Source organism: Belonocnema kinseyi, chromosome 8 (assembly GCF_010883055.1).
Source record: "Belonocnema kinseyi isolate 2016_QV_RU_SX_M_011 chromosome 8, B_treatae_v1, whole genome shotgun sequence".
NCBI classification, from domain to species: Eukaryota; Metazoa; Arthropoda; class Insecta; order Hymenoptera; family Cynipidae; genus Belonocnema; species Belonocnema kinseyi.
In genome coordinates, this window is record NC_046664.1 from 64929577 (window position 1) to 64952990 (window position 23414).

General features: G+C 33.9%; 2 protein-coding genes across 3 annotated transcripts in view; one reads left to right on the forward strand and one right to left on the reverse strand.

Moving 5' to 3' along the window:
* LOC117178519 overlaps nt 1-23414 on the reverse strand; it is a 117277-nt gene that overhangs the window by 38004 nt on the left and 55859 nt on the right. The gene's annotated exons all lie outside the window — the stretch shown is intronic.
* The window catches only part of LOC117177775 (receptor-type guanylate cyclase Gyc76C-like), a 245150-nt gene that overhangs the window by 7407 nt on the left and 214329 nt on the right, over nt 1-23414 (forward strand). Inside the window, exon 1 of one of the 2 annotated variants that reach the window (XM_033368687.1) lies at nt 4330-4411. The exons of the other annotated variant lie outside the window; for it this stretch is intronic. The gene's annotated coding sequence lies outside the window, so the exon portion shown is untranslated. Of the gene's footprint in view, nt 1-4329; nt 4412-23414 lie in introns of those variants that run through there. 2 annotated transcript variants of the gene reach the window in all.

The following is a 23414-nucleotide window of genomic DNA, read 5'->3' on the forward strand; positions in this document are numbered from 1 at the left end:
TTTCAATTAAACGAATCAGCTCCTTGTAGTTCCAGGGGATATGGTTTTTTATGCGTTGCGACAGTTTCCAAAGCCATGCAAGGATTAAAATTTCGTAGAAAAATATGAAGCTATGGTTTTTAATCTATTTCAATCCGTAGTAATCAAATTTGTACTCAGGTCGTTTTCATTTTTTTCGCTTTTTAGTTTTGAAAACCCATTGAAAAATCATAAAAAAACCATGTTTTTTGCATTTTTCTCGAAAAAAAAACTGGGAAACCCCCCAATCTGAGTTCGGATTCAGCGACGAAAAATACATAAGAATACACTTGTCTGGTGATCTGCTCAGGTTACATTTTTCTTTTTGTGGGCCTGTGTAATATAAAAGTGTTTCGATTGTAGGTAGTAAATATATTGAGATATATCAAGAAACGCGAGAAAAACAACAAACTGGACCTCCAAATGCATTATACGGATTTCAGGGAAATTCATTTTCTCGATACCAGACGAAAAAATGGCTATTGTAAGTTAATATATTTCTATAACAATTAAATGTTTTTCTGATCTAAACACGGAGAACAATTGATGTTTAAATGTATATGTCCAAAGGGTAAGATTGTAGCACCGAACATGAAGATATTCATGCCAAACATTTACTATCTTTTTGAGATGTTAGGCGTAAAAAAATTTGTATGTTAAACTGAAACACATTCAGATGTTAAATCCGTCCGAGCGCATGCGCATAGCGCGTTGGAATTTGACGACTATACCACTATATATTTTCGATATTACAATTATGGATCATTCGTTCTTTGATTACTTACCCCGTTTTTATTTTGAATTAAAAATATTTAACAGAACCTCAACTTGACTGAATGTATCATCTGATCGACATTTCATACCTCTTATCTGTTTTTCCTTCGTGTACGAACATTAAAGTTTAATTTTAAATTCACAAATAAGTTATCAATTAATTCCTTAAATGACCATAAATAAGTAAACTCCTTAAATATTTACAGGCGTTATTTGACATAACCATACATGTAATATCTCGGATATTTCAGCTGAACATTTTGAATGCTAGAGTGCAGCATCACACTTTTTAAGATCTACAGATGCTAACTTTGAACATCTAGATTGTTGTCCTATAGTTAAACATAAAATATGTTAACCCTGAACATCTAGATGTTACGTTTAAACATACATTTTTCTCCGTGAAGATAAGAAAATTATACACAATCTGTCGAAAATAATAAACTCTCGAACTTAGCAACTTTGTCCAAATTACTGATTACGAGAACAATTTATTGTTACTTTCTTTGAGTTTAATATATTCTTGATTCACTCGCTCGCCTCGAGAATTTTTTTCCGTGTGATGTATTGAAATACATTATTTATATAAGCAATTAATTTACTCTTTTTATAAAATACATCGAAAGAATTTATACATTATTTTCCATTTTCGATAAAGAACTGGGAAAAGCTTGTAAGAGACGATCAGACTGAAGATGATTGCGTACACCTGCCGATAAACAAAGTCGCAAGTACGGGTTTGAAAGTGGCGATCGTATGGGAGTGGAATCAATTCGATTCGCGAGTTCAACGACGATTACGATGAATTATTTATGCACCGCTTCTACACGCCAGTGTCCCTAAATTTCCACGGCCTTTATATTGTCCTTAATATTTATTTATTATACGTATCTATTATTTTATGGCTGATAATACATACATATATAGCACACCAGACATTTTCACTATTTGAATCTGAAGTAGTGAAAAGTGAAGCACAAAACTTTAGTGAACATGTCTACTGAATATTAGTTGTATTTCATTATTTTATTTAGTGATGTTCAACTTTCCACCAGTTCAGATTTAGAGATCAAGCAACCATAAAAATTAAGCAAGTGGGAGTCATTATCGTCTAACCTTTTTACACGTCGGAAAATTTGATTTACTGTAAGATTTCTCGCACCATCGACATTTCGAAACAAAGACACGAAATGAAAGGGAGCTAAGAACAGCCCAATATCCGGAAAGTTATGAAGAAGATGATGAATCGGATTAAATCAATAATTGTACAATTAAAACTCTTTTATGTTATCAATACTTCTACCGAAAATGAAAAGGCTGTCTAAGATTCAAAATGTACTGATGAAAAATCTGTAAAAAAGTCTGCTTCATACTCATTGCAAAGTGAATCGAACTACTTATACAATAATAGTTTTAATGTGAAAAATAGGAACCTAATTTTCTTATAGATCAAACTGAACGCATATAAATCACATAATGTGGAAGATCTTTGAGCACAGTTTGCAGCATATAAACTTGATACTGATTTATTGGATATAGATGAAAGGAATACTGAATAGAAAGTCTGACAACCAAACGCGTCTATTATAACTAAATATATTTGTACTTTTTCCAATTTTCCATTATGGACAATGTATCAGAAGGTTCACGTGACCTCGGCAATTGTACTCATAGTTCTGCAATGATATCAGGATGACCGTAGGTCAGGAAAAACCTGAAAATAAAGGAAAAGTCAGGGATTCTGAAAAAAAGTTGGCAAAAGTCTGGGAATTTCTATAAAGAGTGGATTTACCCTGTTAAAAATAATATTAATTTTAATATAACCATGTGTATTAAAGGTAATATATCCCGTGTGGAAATAATTCATGGCGCTATACTTTTGCAGCTCAGACCGCCATGAGTCTATACTGGCACTATCTCGAGCAACTATCCTGGGGCGGTGCGCAAATGTAACGCTCCAATTGACTAGCCGCTATCTACAACTGCGGTACTGGCGCGTTCTAGTGAATCTAGTAAAATCTAGTAGATCTAGATGCGACCTAAATTGCATATTCAATACTAATTTTTATAATTAAATTATTCCTACATAAAAGCACTATGAGCTACATTAAGAATATTAACAAATTCCAGATTTCTGAAGAAAAATGGAATATAGCTCGTATGTGCTTTTGTGGCAGAATGGTTCCAAATATTATTGATGAAAAAGAAAATGTTAATTGTAAATGTTTTGGAACCAGGAGCAAGCCTCAAAATTGAATTCTCATTTTACTCCATAAACACTAGAATATTTTTTAAATCATTAGGGCCTATTCCTGCATTGATTCAAATTTTTATTCGGAGTGAAAAATTGTTAAATTTCAATAACTTTTATGGGAGACGGTTTTTTTTCAAATGCTGGGGTTAGAATACAAAAAACACCTTATACAAAAACTATTGAAATTAGCCAATGTTCTACTCCGATTAAAGATTTAATTGAAAAGAGGACGAAGCCCTAATCATCTAGAAAAGATGTAATTCTAGTATTTATGGAGTAAAATGAGAAAATCCAGTTTTGAGGTTGGGTCTTGATTCCAACGCCCTTACGTCGAAAAAGAATCTGGAAAACTTCAAACCTCATGGTCGCGAAACGAAACATGACAAAAAAGGTGATAGAAAAAATGGGGAAAAGAAGGAAAAATGCGAATAACTTGGTATATATTAACATTTTGATAAAATACTTCGTATTAATCTGGAGTATACCTACAGTAGAGTACCTTTTGTCTTCTAATAATTTTCGAAAAAATGAAAAAATGAATCTCTGGGAGTGGGCCAACTTTTGTTTCAAACTTTTGCCTGTAAAATCAATTTCAAGAAATTTCACCTGAATGTCCGGCGACTTCGAAGCCGCCTGGCAACATTTTCGCTTCCAGGTAAGTGCCTGGAAATGCGCAGGTGGTATTTCTAATGTCAGCCCCTACATGTACACCAATTTTCAACCTTATGCGAGTCACGTTAGTTAACTGTCAAAAATATGCACCTTTGGCAGGTCGCCACCGGTAAATGCATCCACTTACACGTGCCAGACACCCACTTTTACTTCCTCATCATCAGACGAACATATCAGGTGAGAATTGGCCTTATCCGTATCACCTTGCCATTTACGTTGTGAGCCCACGGTCTATTAAGTAAGTAATTCCTATACGAGTTACAGTATATTTATCCACGAGTTAATTCAGCAAACTCACAGCCCGAAAATTAAAAAATCAATTTCATTAAGGAATTCTTCTTGCTACTTAAGTAAAAGAATAACAACAACGCTTAACTTAAAAATTTAGAGGTTATGCTTCACATGATGTATTCTAGTGTTACTGAACTGAATACTGAACAAGTCCGAAATCACTGATTAATCAGTGAAATGTCTGACTACTATTTCAATCCGTGGGTTTTCTACTGATTCATATTTAGAGAGAGGATTCGTATATAATAATAATATATCAATTTTAAATTTGAATCTGAAATCGTTTTGTTCCGTTTCTAAAAGAGTCTATGTTTTTTCAGCCACCTTGAACGATACACAAAATTAATAACCTAAATGGATTTCTCATATGCCAGATAAACATTCGTTGTTCTTTCCTTTAAGGTAATCAAACATCTATTATGCCTATTAGTTTCGAAATATAATTATAGAACTATTTTGTAATTACTGAGGTTCATATATATAAAAAATAAATTGGCAATATTACAGGCGATCCATCTTGAAATAGTGACAGCGTACATATCTTTTTATTTAAAGCTTCCTGACTTTTCTGTAATCATTACAGAATTTTCGGGTATTTCACAAATTTACAGACATATCATTCACCATTCTGAAAAATTAGAAGACTTTTTTTTCTGCCCGTAGGATTCGGGTCGAAATAGCTTACCCGAGAGTTAGTTATTTTGATCGTTTTATTATTAACACATATTCTAATATATATATTTATTATTATTTAGCATATCATTTATCTTTCCTTTATTTTTTTTTTGTCACACCGTTACGTGGTGTTCTTTCTCACCTCATCGAATCCATAAACAATAGTGTTCGTTCTACTTATCTCGGCAGCTATTTTTTCGTTTCTCAATCAGGATACATTCGACACGCTGAATCGCGAACCAAGTAGAATCGCGACCGGTTTGTTCAATTTGGAAAAATAAACATACCTCAACCTTTTAAGGTCGATTGATTAAAAGGTCCGTTAAACTGGCAGGACCCCATTGCAAAAATGGACTGAAAACCTATAGGGAATTTAGGGCTAATTTAATGCCCCATTGCCAAATTTAATGCTCTTGATTTAAACAAAAAAGCTGGTAGTCATGCTAGCTTAATGTTAAAGTAGAAGAGCCACACATATTAAAAAAAATAAGTTTGCAATTTTTTTTTGCTCTATAATTTAGGGCTTATTTAGTGCTTACTTCATGCCCTATTATCAAATTTAATGCTCCGCAATTTTTCGAAAAAACCTGTGGTGGCGCTAGCTTAACGTTAACCTAGCAGGATCACACAGAGAAAAAAACGGCTTAGGCATTGTTTGTTTCCAAAATAATGTAGGGCTCATTCAGGGCTCTGGCAATATGATAATAAAAAATTTCTTTAAATCGTTCAAACAATTTTTGTTTAAACACTTCTAGTAAAAATGAACGAAACAAATTTCTTCTTCTACATGTTAAGGCTCACTTAGGGCTCGATGAATATGATATTTAAATTGAACAAAAAATTGTTTAAACAATTATTGTTTAAACAAATTTACCACTAAACAATTATTCATTGAGGAATAATTTGAGCCCGTAGTACTAAATTTTGGGCTCTAGTATTTTTTGTAAAAAATAGTGTTTGCAATAGCTTAACAATAAGTTAGTTCAAGATTGCTATAAAACGTAATAAAAATTTTTTTACAGAAAACACACTTTATATAATAATTTAGGGATCATTTAGGGCTCTAGGAATATGATAATTAAATATTTAAAAAAAAATTTAAACAATTTTCGTTTAAACAAATTCACAAAAAAAATTTTTTCTCTTCTCTTGCATCATTTCAGGCTCATTTAAGGCTCCTGCCGTATCATCGTCCGAAGGTCGCTCGATATTTCCTTTCCTCCTTTTTTGTTGTTATATATGGTGTTGTGCCACCTTAACGTTATACAAAATAGATGAAGAAAACCATAATACCCATTTTCACTCCTCGCATAATTTAGGGCTCATTTAGGACTAATTTGGGCCAGTGGTCTCCAATTTTCGGCTCTTTTATTTTTTGTATAAAATAGTGTTTGAAATAGCTTAACAATAAGTTAGTTCAAGACTGCTGTAAAACGTAATAAAAAGACTTTACAGAAAATTCACCTGATAGAATAATTTAGGGCTCGGGGAGTATAATAATTAAACATTTAAAAAAATGTTTAAACCATTTTTAATCTATTTTTACAAAAAATACTAGAACCCAAAATTTGGGAATTCCGGCCCAAATTAGTCCTTAAGGAGCCCTGAATTAGGCGAAGAGTAAAAATTTATTTTATGGTTTTCTTCACGTGTTTTTATAACGTTAAGGTGGCACAATACCATATATAACAAAAAAGGGCTAAGGAAATATCGCACGACCTTGTGACGATGATATTTCAGGAGCCTTAAATGAGCCTGAAATTATGCAACAGAAACGAAAATTAATTTTTTTGTGGTAAAGTTGCTTAAACACTAATAACGTTAAACTAGCATGACCATCAGTTTTTTTTGTTTAAATGAAGAGCATTAAATTTGGCAATGGGGCTTTAAATTAGCCCTAAATGCGCCCTAAATTCCCTATAGATTTTCAGTCCATTTTTGCAATGTTATCCTACCAGCTTAACGGAGCTTTCATTAAACTATTTTATTTAGTGGGAAAAGGAAAAAAATATCTTCGATGTTTTGGAAGACAGTATAAACACCTCGATGTCTACCGTTTGAAGTGAAAAAGATGACAATTTATTTATTGCAAATGAGAGATTCGTTATTATTGAAACGTCGCTAAATACGAATAATATAAAAATTGCAGTAACATTTATTACTGTATGATTTATGATCATCCTTTATTTCTTGGGGGAAATTCATTGCTGGGACATTACACGAAATATTCTCGCGATAAGACTGCGCCATTCGTGCCTGTTGCGACAACAATGAATCTCAAATAGAAGTCTTTATCTTTAGGCCGCACGATAATCCAGGCATGTTGATATGTTTATTTTTATTATGACACAGTGCAATTAAAACAAAATACTTTAACAAACATTTTCTTATGTAGAAACAATTCCATTCTAATTTAATCAAGTGCACAATTTTATTTGTATCCGAGAAAAAAGTTCAGCCTATTTTTGGCTCCAAGTTTGCTTTTAAAAGAAAATGATACGATATTTATAATTGCATCATCATTTAGACGAGTGGATGTAAACACACCAAATCCTAAGGTGTCAAATTTTGATCCAAACAAGGATCAAATCGTTGCACAATGGAAAAACAAACGACATCTGCGCAGTAATTTTCAATTAGTAGTGGTTGTCGGAATTAGTAATTGTCAGCTGCTTCTCCATTGATCCACGCCATTGACATTTGATCCACTTTCGGATAGAATTTTGACACCGTGGGATTTGTGTGAATAGAAAATGATATAGTAAAAAAGTATTGAGTAAGAATTCCATTTTGCTATTTACCAGTAATACTTCCAAGTCGTAATATTCAATTGTATATCTATAGATAGACTATAAGCAAATAGTAACGGTGGTTGAGTAATGACTCGGCATAGTGGTACGTCGGCATAAGTAGACATTAAATAGTGAACGTTAGTCGCATGGTGACACGCGCATCGCACAAATGCCATTCGAAGATGTCGCACATAGAACATAAAGAGTATAATAAAATAATGGGTCTTTAACTACATCAACAAAATCTTCGGCTTTTATAAGTACATTCCTTCCACGTACGATGTTGCTAAAAATGAGTAGACACAACATTTTTTAGATGCCGCTGATATTTTTTTACCTCAACTCGTGTCTATTCACATTCACGATGGTGAATTCGTTTTCAATGTAAATGAGTCTAGTGTCTAGTCTGTAGTCGTCAAAACATCTCGAAGAAATCTTATAAACGTGCTGAAACAGTTTACCATTTCAGCGCTCTCTACCTTGAAGTGATATTCTTTTAATTTCCATAAGAATGTGTATTAAATGGAATTGAGCAAAATCTGATCCAAGTTAACGTTGCAAATTACTCTCAGCGTTACAGCTCACGTTTCTCATTATTCAGCCAAATCCAACTTTCAACCTTGAATTTAAAATGTCCAAGACAATTTTTGCCGCCCACTTATTTCTTCTTGTCCCAATCGTGGTGACCTTTAAAGCCTCAATCCTCTGCACTCCGCGAGAGATCTTTCGCAAGTACAAAGGTGCATTTGCATATCTCGGTCAGAAATTATCTCGCCAACTCTGTAACAACGTAGTGAATTATGATCTCCTTATATCGGCAAGTAAGTGTGACGTTGCATGAGAAAACTCGTACATATATATGGCGCATTTAGTTTTGCGAACTGTTGCAAGCGATTCGACTTCTATCGTGTGTAATGTGTATCCCAAGTTTCATGCCACGATGGCAGGCTTCAGTATCCGTCTTTGGTCTCTCAAGAGATGATCGACCAAAATAGCTCCACTAGGAGAATATTATGGCACTTCACAGATTACTACGACCCAAAGGGGACCGAAAAAAGGCAAGAAAAAAACAAATAAGAGAAGTGAGCAATGTATGTGTCTCTGACTCGTTCTTGTGTCATCGTTGAAAACCAACCACTGGCTTCCTTTTTACTCGGCCCTCTTTTTACTCTCTAGCAACCTGTAGAATCTTACACATAATAAAGAGAAAAAACGTCAGTTCATATACGTATTTTTTGGATAATCAAGCATTGCCTCTGAAGATTCGTAACAAAGATGAAAATACTAACTAAAAACTTCTTTAAAAATGGCAATATACTATCTTTACTAGTTGTTTAGTGGCATAATTTTGGTTGCTATGTAACCTTTTCTGAGGTGTAAAATTCCGAATTCAATCGGTCCCCCCCGAGAGTCGTCGCCCCTCAGATCCAAGCACATTGTTCAAAACAGCAGCTGTTACTTCCCACCCCTCGGACTCAGTATCCTCAGCATCAAATGAGGTTCGTAAATTTTTCCAAAAGCGTGTTAGAGTCAACGCGAGGTCATTTTATTAACACCAAAACTTTTTATATCCTTCTATGTTGGTCTCTGACAGAACCAGGAACTATCTCTAGTTGCAACTCCATCGCCATGATACGAATTCTAATGAAAATTCTTATTGACTCCCACTTAATAAGCTAAGAGACACGCGCATTCGCTCTTCAACTCATACCTACATTTGCAATGTGCGACACGTGCTCATTGTGTGAAGTAATATGAGTCTGCATGTATATAAACAAGCAGATACGACTCTACCATTCTCTAAGAAGTTGGTAATTTTTCCTCGGCCCTTTTACATACGCATCCTACAGTAAGAAAAAAATCATGTTGACCTAAAAGCACAAGTATTATTCAAATCCCACATCATACAATGGAGGTCTATCGAGCTAGCACCTCCACAAACGAAATTCCCAAATTTCTTTGTATCCGAATTTTGGGCTTTTTTTTACTATATGGCCGATTTTTGGGCTCCACTACTTTTTATGAAAATTCAAATTTCGAGTGGAGGTGCTGACTTGAATCAAGCCAGCACCTCTACTATATAAAAATTAAAAGAAAAAGAAAATCAAATACGTCGGAATTTTGGGCTTTTTTGGGCTCTTGCACGCCAGCAACCAATTTCCAAAAACCACCCTAACTAAAAACAAAACTACCCCCTATGTGAAAACTCAAATTCGGAAAAAACAAAGAACGCCAGGATTTTCAGCTTATTTTGGGCTCCCGAATGCAAGAAAAAAAATCCAAAAACTATCCCCATTTTCAAAAAACCAACCCCTCGCGAAAATTAAAATTTGTAAAACACAAAATGCATTAGCTTTTGGGCTTATTTTGGGATTTCGAATGCACCACACAAGAATTGAGAAAAAAGCCCCTATGTACAAAAACACCAACCCATTAGTAAAAACTTAAACCTTGATGTTGGCATTTTTAAAGAGCCCAAAAATCAGATTACATTTGCACCGTAAAATTCAAAAATATCAGAGACTCTAGTAACACTGTAACATTCCGAAAAAGATTATTTTTTCACAAAATCATGTTTGATTGTTAACATGGGACTGTTTTTTAACGTTAAGTGTTGGAGACCAAAAATGAGAGTAAGTATTTTCGAGGAGCTCAAAAATCGGAGACTCCATTCACACTGGTAAATTCTCAAAAAGATTATTTTTCGAGTCATATATACGTGGTGGAGAGCGGTTTATTTTAGCCGTTATATGTTAAGGCCCAAAAATCGGAATGGTTATTTTCGGGGAGACCAATAATCAGAGACTATATTGCCACTGGATAATTCTCCAAATGATTATGTTTTAACAAAGTCATATCTACGTGGTAAAGTGGGGTTGATTTTAGATCCCTCTCGACCACATAGATATGATTTTGTCAAAAAAATCTTTTAAAGAATTTTCGAGCCTCAATGGAGTCTCTGATTTTTGGGCTTTTCTAAAACATTCACTCTGATTTTTGGGCTCCAACCCTTAACGTTTAAAATCAACCCCTCTCTACCATGTATATATGACTTTATCAAAAAATAATATTTTTGAGAATTGTCTAGTGTCACTAGAGTCTCTGATTTTTGGGCTCCTCGAAAATACCCACTCCGATTTTTGGGCTCAAACCCTTAACGTCTAAAACCAACCCCTCTCTACCACGTAGATATGACTTTGTCAAAAAAATCTTTTAAAGAATTTACGAGCCTCAATAGAGTCTCTGATTTTTGGGCTTCTCTAAAATATCCACTTCGATTTTTGGGCTCCAGCCCTTAACGTATAAAATCAACCCTTCTCTACCACGTATATATTATTTTGTCAAAAAATAATATTTTTGAGAATTTACCAGTGTCAGTGGAGTCTCAATGGAGTCAGTGGAGTATAAAATCAACCCTTCTCTACCACGTATATATGATTTTGTGAAAAAATAATATTTTTGAGAATTTACCAGTGTCAGTGGAGTCTCCGATTTTTAACTCCTCGAAACTACTTACTTCGATTTTTGGTCTCCAACATTTAACGTTAGAAAACAGTCCCTTTTTAACAATCAAACATGATTTTATCCAAAAATAATCTTTTTCGGAATATTACACTGTTACTAGAGTCTCTGATATTTTTCGAATTTTACAGTGCAAATAGAGTCTCTGATTTTTGGGCTCTTCAAAAATGCCAACATCAATGTTTAAATTTTTACTAATTGGTTGGTGTTTTTGTACATAAGGGTGGTTCTTCTGAATGTTGATGTGGTGCATTCGAGAGCCCAAAAATAAGCCCAAAATCTGGTACATTTTGTGTTTTGAAGCCAGCATCTCCACTCGAAATTTGAATGTTCATAAAAAGTAGTGGAGCCCAAAAATGGGGAATACAGCCCCAAAAAAGCCCAAAATGCTGATACAAAGAAATTTAAGAATTTCGTTTGTGGGGGTGCTAGCTTGATAGACCTATTACAATGGCTTATGTGATCAATCAACTACATTTTGCAGCGTTTCGTGAAGGTAGAATATTTATACGACGTATACGATTCAGATACAGTGCCTCGAACTCATAATAATGTTGACACTATTTTACTCTTTTTGTGAGCGAAAAAAATGACACTAAAAACCATTTTTTCTTCCAGTTTTCCTCTGAAGGGGCTGTGCCTAAATTATGTCAATTTTTTTCTTAAATTTCGAACCACGTAGCTTTTTGCGTTAGGGTCCGTAAGTTCGCCCCCACTCCGAATATCTTACGTAATTTTTACCGACTAAATTTGTTTGTGATTTTATTTAGGGATCATCGAAAAATAACGTTAGACGATATTGGTTGGGGGGGGGGGGGGCTGATAAAATCTTACTGTTTCTTATGAATCAGCAAAATAGTTCAACTTTCGACCAATTAGTTAAAGCTTTAACAAAAAGGATGAATTTTCAAAGAAAAATGTAATAGGTGATATTTTAACCAAGAAAATATTTTTATTTTAAATAAAAAACAGTTGAACCAAAAAGGATCAATTGAAAACGTAATAAATACATTTTTAAGCAAATAATTGAATTCTTTAACTGAAAAAATGTTTAAACAAAAATGGAGTAGTTACATTTAAATTCAAAAGAATTAATTTTAAAAAAAAACGAATTTTCCACAAAAAATTTTAATTGTGTACCAAAGAGTTGAATTTGGTATCAGATTGTTGATTTTTCCAGTTAAAAAAAAAAATATTTTTCTACAAAACAGTTGAATTTTTTAAAATAAAAGTTCATTTTGAACCAGTCAGTTGATTTTTCAACAGAGTAGTTAAATTTTCATTTTCAAACCACCAAAAAAACGAATTTTCAATTAAAATGTTGAATTTTCAAATTTAGAAAAATCAAGTTTTAAGAAAACAGCTCATCTTGAAACCAAGAAGTTAAATTTCCATTTAAAAGATGAGTTTTGTTAGAAAAATGTAATAGTTGACATGTCAACGAAAAATATTGAAATTTCAAAAACAGTTGGATTTAACCGATCAAAACGAGTTTTGAACAAAAAACTTAAATCCTCAACTAAAACATATTAATTTTCAACCAAAGAGTTGCATTTTTGATTAAATCTTAATCAAATAAAAAATTAAACAGATTCAAAAATCACAGACGGTTTTTAACGACCAAAAATTATCAAAAAGTGGTTAACACTTTAAAACCGCGTTAGATTTTTTAAGAAACATGCGTTTTTGACGGAGATATACAACTTTGAATATTGACTCATTTTTTTGCCAGAAACTTTTGCTCCCAAGTGTAAGTGGTAAGACGACAAAAAGAGGGGAATACTGCTGTGCAAATTAAATAAAGCGTATCTGAAGTTTGGATAAAATTAGTTTTAAATAGCCTTAATTTTCGTAGTTTTTATGAACATCTATTATGCATGCCGTATCGCAAAATGGATATTCAATAAGTCCTACCAGGATTATGGACATCAATTTACCATAATAAGTTAAGCGTTAAAAGTAACAAATATTTCATATTTAAATAAATTAGCACTAATATAAAAAACAAAATTATTGGCCACGATAAGCCAGTGAATAGCATATAGGCCAATTATTGTGTTATTGGTCACTGAAATTTTGTGAAATATATTCATTGGCCATATCAGACTATAGTTTCCTGAGTCGAAAGTACAATGGTAGGCCTTTGAAATTACTTAAAGATTGGACGGGATCAAAAATAGTTGTCCTTCAACACATGCATGTTAACAGTGTAACTGCGGATTTTCATGCCATATAACGAGTACAAGAATCTCCGTCGAAAGTGTCATATGCTACGGCTCGTTCTGTATAAACATCGCGGTCCATAAAAAAACACCCAGCATATTTTGCCAGAGTTTAGTTTTAAACTTGTTGCAGTTAAGCTTGCATTATTTGAAATCCTTTACAATCTGTCAGACAGATTACCTCTTAATTTTCTATTTCGGGATATACGGCCGGAGGCGAATTTTTCAACTTTTTGGAAATAGCCCCGAATTGTTCGGAATTCTTTATAATTCAATTGCGTTAAAAATAAAATATGCCGGCAGAGCAAAATAAAATCCAGAAACATATTCTGGTACAGAAAATTAAAATCTGGCATATATTTCCGGACGGCAATACTATTTATATACAATATTTGGGCAAATTTTACTTGATGCACACCAAATTTCTTGAAATGACATAAATTATTAATATTTTTTCTAAAATTTAGATAAATTTCGTTTAACTCAAATAAAATTGGACTTAATTCAAATAAACTGCATTCAAAAAAATATTTTTCTTAGTTCGTTTATCGATAAACGGACATAATTTTAAGATGGTAGGAATGCTAGTTTCTTTTATATTTAATCACAGAATTCAATTAAGATCCGAAACTTCATAGAAAAATTCATTGTAACCATTGAAAAAAAATCTTTTTCTTCACACAGACATGCAGAACCCTCATTTTTCCACAGTTTACGGACATCGAAAATTTTCTATTCCGCATGGTGTTCGAAAGCGATGACCGAAGTCCTCAGCATCGACGAGGAAAATGCTTTCACCGGTGAGCAAAATGCCCTCCAAGGTTACCAAAACAGGTTGCTCACCACTTTTACTCTTAGTGCCATCTAGTGTCTTTAAGGATTACTATGTCATCATCATGTTGGGTCAGTTACGTTATACTCGATGTATCTAAATGGAAATAGGCCATCTCAGGTTTTGAATAGTAATTTGTATAGAAAAATCGTATTCGATACCAGAGGCTTTATGGGCAGGTAGGTGCACCTTGCTCACGTGAAGTCTCATCATTCACACTTTGGCTCGCGTTCTAGTTCGTGCTGGGACGTCATAATCGCAGTGAGCATACCGCCCATTTGGCCTCTCATATCGAAATATACTATTACGAGGAGCTACTCACTGAGAAATCTGGAAATCTTAAAATTATGAATGTGACAGTCTCAACCGAATTCGCGCAGCGAGAGCTAAGATTTCTTTGAGATTGCTGGGATTGCCCAGATTTCCAAAACTTCTCGAGCTCGGGACTCTGAAGGAGAAATGAGACTCGACTAAGCTCGGCGGCGTTCGGATGGAGTCGGCCGTTCGTTCGACTAACCGAGATAGGGTGTGCATCACCAACGTGAGATGATCTTAATGCTCCACGCTTGGCGAAAGATTTCCAAGATTTCTAAGAGTTCCTCAAAGAGTTCTCTTAAGATTTCCAGTGCAGCAATCTAAGATTTCTCAGTGACTAGCCCCTCATACCATTACTATAGTATTTAAACGCACTGTGTAGATCTGCATTTTTTTACGTGGAGATATGTTTTATGTGTATAATGTGATGAAAAATACCGAGAACATTCAGGAAAATACTTATCATATAGCGGTGCTGTGTAAATACTTAAACATGTAGGCTTTTATGCAAAAATTCTCAAAATTGAGTGAAATTGAACTCAAACCCAACATACGGGATTGATAATTTTCAACAAAAAAAATCGTATCCGTACCCGTTCTTACGAAACCCTTAAGTTCGATTTTATATTTTATAAAAATATAGATTTGATTTGTCAAAATTCGATCAGTTATCTCACATGAAAAAGAAAAAAATGGATTAATGTTACGGTTAGTAGTTTAGAGGAATTAATTTTCAAAATTATATTCTGTGGAAATTTTGGTGTTAAAAGTAAAAAAGTAAAAAGTAAGAACATTGACAATTGACTATTTGAATATTGCAAGTTTCAAGTTCAAATTGTTGCATGAATTTTAAATGTTACGAATTGACTTAAATATTCAAATAATTTATCAAGCTTTAATATGAGCTTGTATGACTTGCAGTTTAGAAACTTTAAAAGGTATGCTTGAAAAATAATTAGAGGCTGTTAAGAGTTAAGTAGAATGAGTTGACAACTCTATAATTAGAAATCTGTTGTCCTGATCTTGCATAGTGACATTGTTATCAAACTACTTTTATATCTAAAAGAGGCGACTGCTCATGGAGTAAAAAAACTGAACTCGAGCCATTTCAGCTGTCATTCTCTTATTCGCGTGCGTAACACCTCTCGCTGTGAAACGTCAAATCGTGCGACGCGCAACTACTTAATTTAATCTCAAGTTCCTCATTCCCTCTCTATTAACAAGGTTCATTGCACTTTGCTTTCTTTACATTCTACACAAGACCAAAGCTCTACTATTTCGCTACTATAAATTTACCATTTTTTACTATTTACGCAATAAATTAGATAAGTTATTAAACCTAATTAAATCAAACTATTGCCAGTGGAAGTATAACGTTACGAATTTAGATAATGTTTAGTACGATTTCTGATGAAAAATCTTCACAAAGTTTGCGCAAATGTTGCAACAGGTGCCCCTGCAACTGTACTGTTCAATGATAACTTAGTACAGTGAAACTGATACTGGACCGATTTTGGTGCTGACCTTGTTAGTAATTACCGAGATAGAGGGCCGTTTCGTAGAAAACGCTTTTGTTTGTTCACGCCTGAGCGACAGCCTCTCACCCCTCGCAGCGCCATTTACTCCTACTGGCGGCGCGGCGTCAATTCTCGGAAGAACTCTATCAGGGAGTCCCATATCTAGGGTTCACTGTATTAAGTTTTAAAATAACTTGCATATTTCAGGATTAACACTATTTTATCTATTCCTCTCTTTTCCAGTTTTTAAAAAAGAATTCTTATTTTGTACCCTGTTTTCAAAGAGATCCCCTTTTCCTCGATCTTTTTTCGCCTCCATACGAACTGAAATATTAGCACCTAACCAGAAAATCCAATTACTTTCAGTTAAAAGTTTTTAAAAAGGATTCAGCATTTTAGTTGACAATTCCTTTTTTTTTGGCTTTGAATTAATTTAACTGCAAATGTTACTATTCTTTTTTTTAATTGATACTTTTAATTAAGAATTGAGCTTTTTTAGTTCAAAATTCAACTATGTAGTTGAAAATCGGTCTTTTTTGGAAGAAAAATAATGTTCTTGGTGAACAATGTATCCTTTTGGTTTTTGAAAATGCAACGGTTTGATTGAAAATAAATCTGTTTTAGTTAAGGATTCAACTATTTTGTTGAAAATTCAGCTTTCTTGGTTAAATTTAACAATTTGGTTGCAAATTTTACTATTTTAGTAGAAAGTTACACTATTTGTTTAGAAATTAATCTATCGTTTGAAAATGTAAATATTTATTACAGCCTTTTTGTTGAAAAAAAACGTATTTCTCGGTTTTAATGGTTAAAAATGCATTATTTTTACATTTTGATCAGAGAAGGTATTAGATTTCTGTAAAATTTGCCCCCCCCCCCACCCCCTCCATTTTTTTCAAATGTCCACGTTTTGAGACCTTCTGAACCCGGAAAACAGGGTTTCACGAATGTGTTTGTCTGATGCCTGAATGGTCGTCTTTATGAATGTCTGAATGTATCTATGAATGACTGTAGATTTTTAGTCTAAATAAATAATTTTGAATTCGGCCGTGGCTGGTTGTCAAGCTTTTTAGGACGAATAGCGAAAAACTTGCAATCTTAATTAGTCACACTTAAATATGCGCGCTTTAAATTGGAAACCTATAATGGGATAAATGTTTATATTACAAACTTAAACAATTTCATTATCAAACATTTAATACTGGAAATCAATCAATTTGAGGGTTTACGAATTGAATGCATTTCAAACTTAGAGCTTTATCAGATCAGTGGAATAACTTAGAACTTGCAGTTAAAAATATGTAATATTTTATGTTTAACATATAATTCAAGACTCTCTTAACCTTTTGAAAAAAGGTGTAATTTCAAATTAACTTTAATAGCAAAGCAACTAATTGAGGAAAAAGAATAATAGAAGAAAGTGAACGTACTTACGAGTACATTTACAAGGAAATGACTCACAATCGATAGAACTCGCAAACTTTTATCTTTATACAAGTAAACGATAATTAGATTCGTTGATAAAAATTAACTGTGCGTGTACTTAAAATTTTCGTTTTGTTAAAAATATAAACAGGTGTCTATTTATAGCACTATAGATTATAAAACTTGAAGTTGCTATTGGTTTATGATATTAATCTTCTTAGTAGATAACGATTCTTTTTCACCAGAGATATTTATTACAAATATGCTTTAATTTATATTATGAAATTTATTTGATATGAGTTTATATTTAAACCAGTGACATAATCAGTTGAAAAAGTTATTGCAATAAATGTATATTTCCATTTGAAAACGTGAACATTTAAAGCTAAGTGGCCTTAATGTTAATTAATTAAAATCTTTAATTGCGTACCGTAAATTGATTGAACGATCGAAATATTAATTATATGTGTATAAGTATTTCGTAATATACTGTCATTGGAAATGATTTTTCTTAAATAAATATTGCTGATGCTTTTCACACTTACAGTTGTAGGAATACTTTTTGTAATTCATTTCTTTTGGCGAATTAAGACATAGGTTGGTCGAAACAACGATTGAACTCCTAGAGCACCTTTAAGCTCAAAATGTTCATACGGTTTCCTGTAGGAAATGCAACCTGATTTGCATATGCATCTCCGGCAATAAAGAGAACAAAGATGCCAGAGAAATCTTCAACTTGCCTTCCGGAAAAAAAGCAAGAAAAAAAATACTGACTACGCCCAAGACTTGCTAACATAAACTGTAACATATCGTGAGCTGCATACTGCCATGCTGTACTCTCTATATCATTCGAGAATATCTGTGCCTATGCTTAGGATTTTATTATTAGTCTACAAGCCGGTTTCAGTTTCCTGAGGCATTTTGTACAAAATGACCAACAACGCCAATTCCAATTTAGTTTTGTTAGATTTAGACATTGGATGATCTAATGTCAGAGAAAAACAGATGTGTTATTTTTATTCCGGATAATATTCTCAAGTGAATGAAATTGGACTATTTTTACAGCAGAAAAAAGAAAGGTAAAATAACAGGGTGAAACTGGCCTGGAATTTTGAGCACCGGGAAATAGCCGGGAATTTGTTTGACAACCGGGAAATTTTTTTAAGATGTTGTTTTACTTTTGCAATAAATATCATTTCGTTCTTCGTATTGTGTATAGTGTTACCAATCACCTCCGTTAAATAATTAAAGTTCATTTTGAATTAAACATTTTAAAGTTGATGTTCCGTTTAAAACTAAATTTTCCTGTGATGATTCATGTATGATTTCCTATCGAAAATAGATGGAGGTACAGACAGGGTGTTTGAATTAAAAAGACACTTTTATATTGAAGGCAAGTTCTTTAATAGTAATAAAAGTGCTCACTCCATCTTTATACTACGCATGATTCTGCATTACTAATTAGGACGAGCGCGAGAGCCAGCAGAGACCTGTCGCGGAGTGGGAGTGAACATTGTAGGGCCGAAGGGGAACGAATCCCCACATTCACACACAAGTGCATAGGCGCCCTTAATATTCTAACACTCCTTCCCGACAATGGGCTGGTAATAGATTACTCTCTTATTGACTAAGGTTCTATAGAGATATTAAAGTTACTATTTCCAACACTCTTGTAACAATATATGTTGTTTTGTTTTTTACTTTAGTATTCATTCTTTCTTCATACCATTCTATTTTCTGTAACTAATAGAAAGATTATTGCATATATGAGCGTAACAAACTTGAATTTTTTTTAAAGGTTGATATCGTCTGTGATTTTATTAACTAATCGTTTATGTATTTCAAATGAAAGAGGTTTTGTGAATATGTCGGCTATTTCATTTTTCGAAGAAATCAAACTTATTTTAACGAAATTTCGTTCAACACACTCTTTCATATTGCTATTAGCTTCTGCAGATTTATTATCCGACCAAAGTTGCATAGGTCAGCAGAATTAATTTTAGGAATCCATATATTGCTATTATTCCTTGGTATGTTTCACTCATTGCAACGTACTCAGCGTAACAAGTAGGATAGCTGGATACTTTTTTTTACAAGATGCTTTCGTTATTTTCTTCTCTAATTTTTTTTTTAATTTGCGACTTGAGTGGTGACAATTCAATTTCTTTGAGCATTCATTTCGTTAAATTTAAAACTCGTAAGAATTTTATCTATATATTTTTCCTGACTTAAACTTATCGCTTGATCTTCTTTGTCCCGCCTAATCGTTATACCAAGAAACTTGTGATTCGCTCAATTCGTTCATTTCAAATTCTTGTTGCAACTTTAATTTCACCTCAAGTTTAATTTTATCGTTACTGGCCGAAAGTGCCATATGTCATCAGCATACAGCAATAAAATTAAGAATCGTTCTCCATGTGAACAGACAAGGTTCACTTGCATCTTTTGTCGGACCGAAATTCAATACTAACTCAGTAAATCTTCTATTTCAACATTTAGGACTTATTCTTTAACCATATAAGGCTCATTTCATTTTACACCCTTTAGGTTTTCTTGTTTCTTCCGAATATTGAGTTCCTTCAGGGATTTCCATATAGATATCTTCATTTATCGTACCATTAAAGAAAGCAGTTTTAACGTCTAAATAGTATACATCTAAAATATTTTTATTGATTATTACGATTATGGACATTACTGAAGATAATCGTGATCATGAAAAGGTAATCGTGCTAAAGGTATAATCTACCAAGTCGTAATTATTTTTGTCTTTAAAACCTCTAATCACTAATCTTGCTTTATATTTTGTGTCAACGTTCTCATCTAATTTGCTTTGTAGCACCCACCTAGAGTCAAAATATTCGGCTTTCTTAAATTTGTTGTCATTATAGGTGTTACAAATTTTTGGTGTGTTTCATAGAGTTGAAATCATCGTTGATAGCCTCTTGCTACATTTCTCCTTCTTTTGTTTGCATTGCCTCTTTGCGTGATGCAGGATTGTCGTTAATGTGTGCGAAAAGTGCACACACGGTGTCATCTTCAATATTACCTAAATCGTTTATCTCTTCTTATATATCCAGAAAGCTTGTATTGTTAATCATATTATCACATCGGTTAGTTAACTCATTTACCGCTTTATTTTCGTTATTTTCGTGTTGATCGTCAACAGCTTTTTTGGTCTATCTATTTTTCGCCTCGACTCTATAATAGTACATTGCGTATCAAGGGCATGAAGACGGCTACTTTGACAAGTGTGAATTTTCCACCAAAGCAAAGCGAGAGGAGCAATCACACGAGGCAAAATAGCCGTAAGCCCCTAATAGACCGTGGGCTCACAACATAAATGGCAACGTGATACGGATGAGGCCAATTTTCACCTGAGATGTTCGTCTGATGATGAGGAAGTAAAAGTGGGTGCGTGGCAGGTGTGAGTGGAAGCGTTTACCGGTGGTGACCTGCCAAAGGTGCATATTTTTGACAGTAAACTAATGTGACTCGGACAAGGTTGAAAATTGGTGTACATGTAGGGGCTGATATTAGAAATACTACCTGCGCATTTCCAGGCACTTACCTGGATGCAAAAGTGTTGCCAGGCGGCTTCGAAGTCGCCGGACATTCAGGTGAAATTTCTTGAAATTGATTTTACAAGAAAAAGTTTGAAATAAAAGTTGGCCCACTCCTAGAAATGCATATTTACATTGTTATATCATTTTTTGATAAAATTATTAGAAGACAAAAGGTACTCTATTACAGATATACTCCAAGATTAATACGAAGTATTTTATGGCAACCCTGTTCTTGCATATAGTATAAATATATCCCTTAAGTTTAAGAAAAGCAGAGAGAAAAAAATGTTGAATAAAAATCTCATTCATTTGCATCTTTAAGTTACAGTTCTACATTTTAATTGATACAAACATTGTCAGGTTAATTGAAATGGGGGCAAAATGGGGGCAAAATTTCGTTAGGTTCTGTTAAGTTAGATTTATTTGTAGGTTAAGATCGAGTTAACCTATTAAATATAGCACACATTTAAGACTGAGAACCGTACGCTTACATAGCTACCCGTGTGGTTGAATTTCATTCGGCTAGGTTATGTTAGGTCAGGGTTTGTTAGGTTAGGATAGGTTAAACCTCTATGTAGGTTAAGTCGAAGCTGAATGAAACGGTACCGCAAACACAACGGGAGAACACAATGAGTTTAATTGTGTTACGTGAAGTTAAGTTAGGTTAGGTCAGGTTTTTTTAGGTTAGGATAGGTTTGACCTCTTTGCAGGTTATCCCAAGTTGATTCAAACGGTACCGCAAACACAACGGGACAACACAATCAGTTTAATTGTGTTTCGTGAGGTTAGGTTAGGTTAGGCTAGGTTAGATTTATTTCTAGGTTAGGCTCGAGTTGACCCATTCGATGTAGCGCACATTTGCTACTGGGAAAATATGCTTCCAGAGCTTTACGTGTAGTTCAATAAATTTCTGTTAATTCAGGTTAGGTGAAGTCAGGTTCTGTTGGGTAAAGTTATGTTAAATAAGTTGATATCAGGCAAGGGTTGATCCTTCACAGTTGTCGACATGTTCTTGAAGTAAAAATTTGCATCACTGGCATAATTTTGAAATTTATTTGCCTCACTGCATGATTTTTCGTCATTTTTTGAGGTTATGGCTCAACCATGACGTGATGGGTGATTTTTGATATCGAATTTAAATTCAGCGTCCCAATATCCATAGGAATACGTGTGTCTTGTTACCAGATCCGCACACTTTTTTTTTGTGTGGCTGTATAATCTAACAAATCTAACGGAACTTATTGAAATTCTATTGATTAATATTCAACCAACTTTTCATTTTTCTCAACCAGCTCTAATTCTCTAACAACGAAAAGGTCAGCGAAGGAAGCAACCGAGCACGAACGACTAGCGTCCAGTGTCTAACTTGGATTCCAGTATTGTGAAAAAATTTGAGGGTGGGGTCCCTGCCGCTCCCCAGAAAATGCAAAAAAAGTTTGGGAATCGCTGGTTTTCGTTGTTAGAGAATTAGAGCCGGTTGAGAAAAATGAAAAGTTGGTTAAATATTAATCAATAGAATTTCAATAAGTTCCGTTAGATTTGGTAGATTATCAAATAAACGTTAAAAAAAGGTAGAAGAAGATCGGATAATAACTTCAGAGTTATCGCACTTTTGTTGCATTCACAAGATTTGTAAATATTTCATTTATTAGTTCGGATATTAACCGATTTTCAAAAACTGTTTTTTCATTATCTTTAAATTATATTACGAAATTCATTCAGCCAATTAAAACTTAATTGAGAATTTCAGTTATTGCAAGTTCATAACAATGAAACGGTCATTCGTGGTATGTACACGAAAGTCGAGGAAAGTAGCCTTCTGGTCGCAGCGGGGAGCCTGCCTAGCTGCCCGGCCCGGGGTGGTATCCCCCTGCCGGCGGCAGCCTCATCGGCCGGCGGCACTAGTTTGTGGATCGCTGTTTTAAAGTAAAGAGATTTTTTTGTTTAATCTTGATAATCATATTCACCTTTATTACAACTTTCTACGATAATCAGAAGCTGAGCACGTCATTCTGATTATGATTATTTATAGCAGAATAAGTTATTGTGTTACCTGAAAGTGGCTGACGCCAATTCGTTGTACAAGACTTATCCTATTCGTGTACTAATTTTGAGCACACCTTCTTTTAAATTGCTAAAGATACAGCAGGTGATAGAAAAAATGGGAAAAAGAAGGGAAAATGCGAATAATTGGTAAATATTAACATTTTGATAGAATACTTCGTATTAATTTTGGAGTATACCTGTAATAAAGTACCTTTTGTCTTCTAATAATTTTCGAAAACATGAAAAAATGAATCTCTGGGAGTGGGCCAACTTTTGTTTCAAACTTTTTCCCGTAAAATCAATTTCAAGAAATTTCACCAGAGTGTCCGGCGACGTCGAAGCCGCCTGGCAACACTTAAGCATCCAGGTAAGTGTCTGGTAATACGCAGGTATTATTTCTAATGTCAGCCCCTACCTGTACACCAATTTTCAACCCTATCCGAGTCACATTAGTTATCTGTCAAAAATTCGCACCTTTGGCAGCTAGCCACCGGTA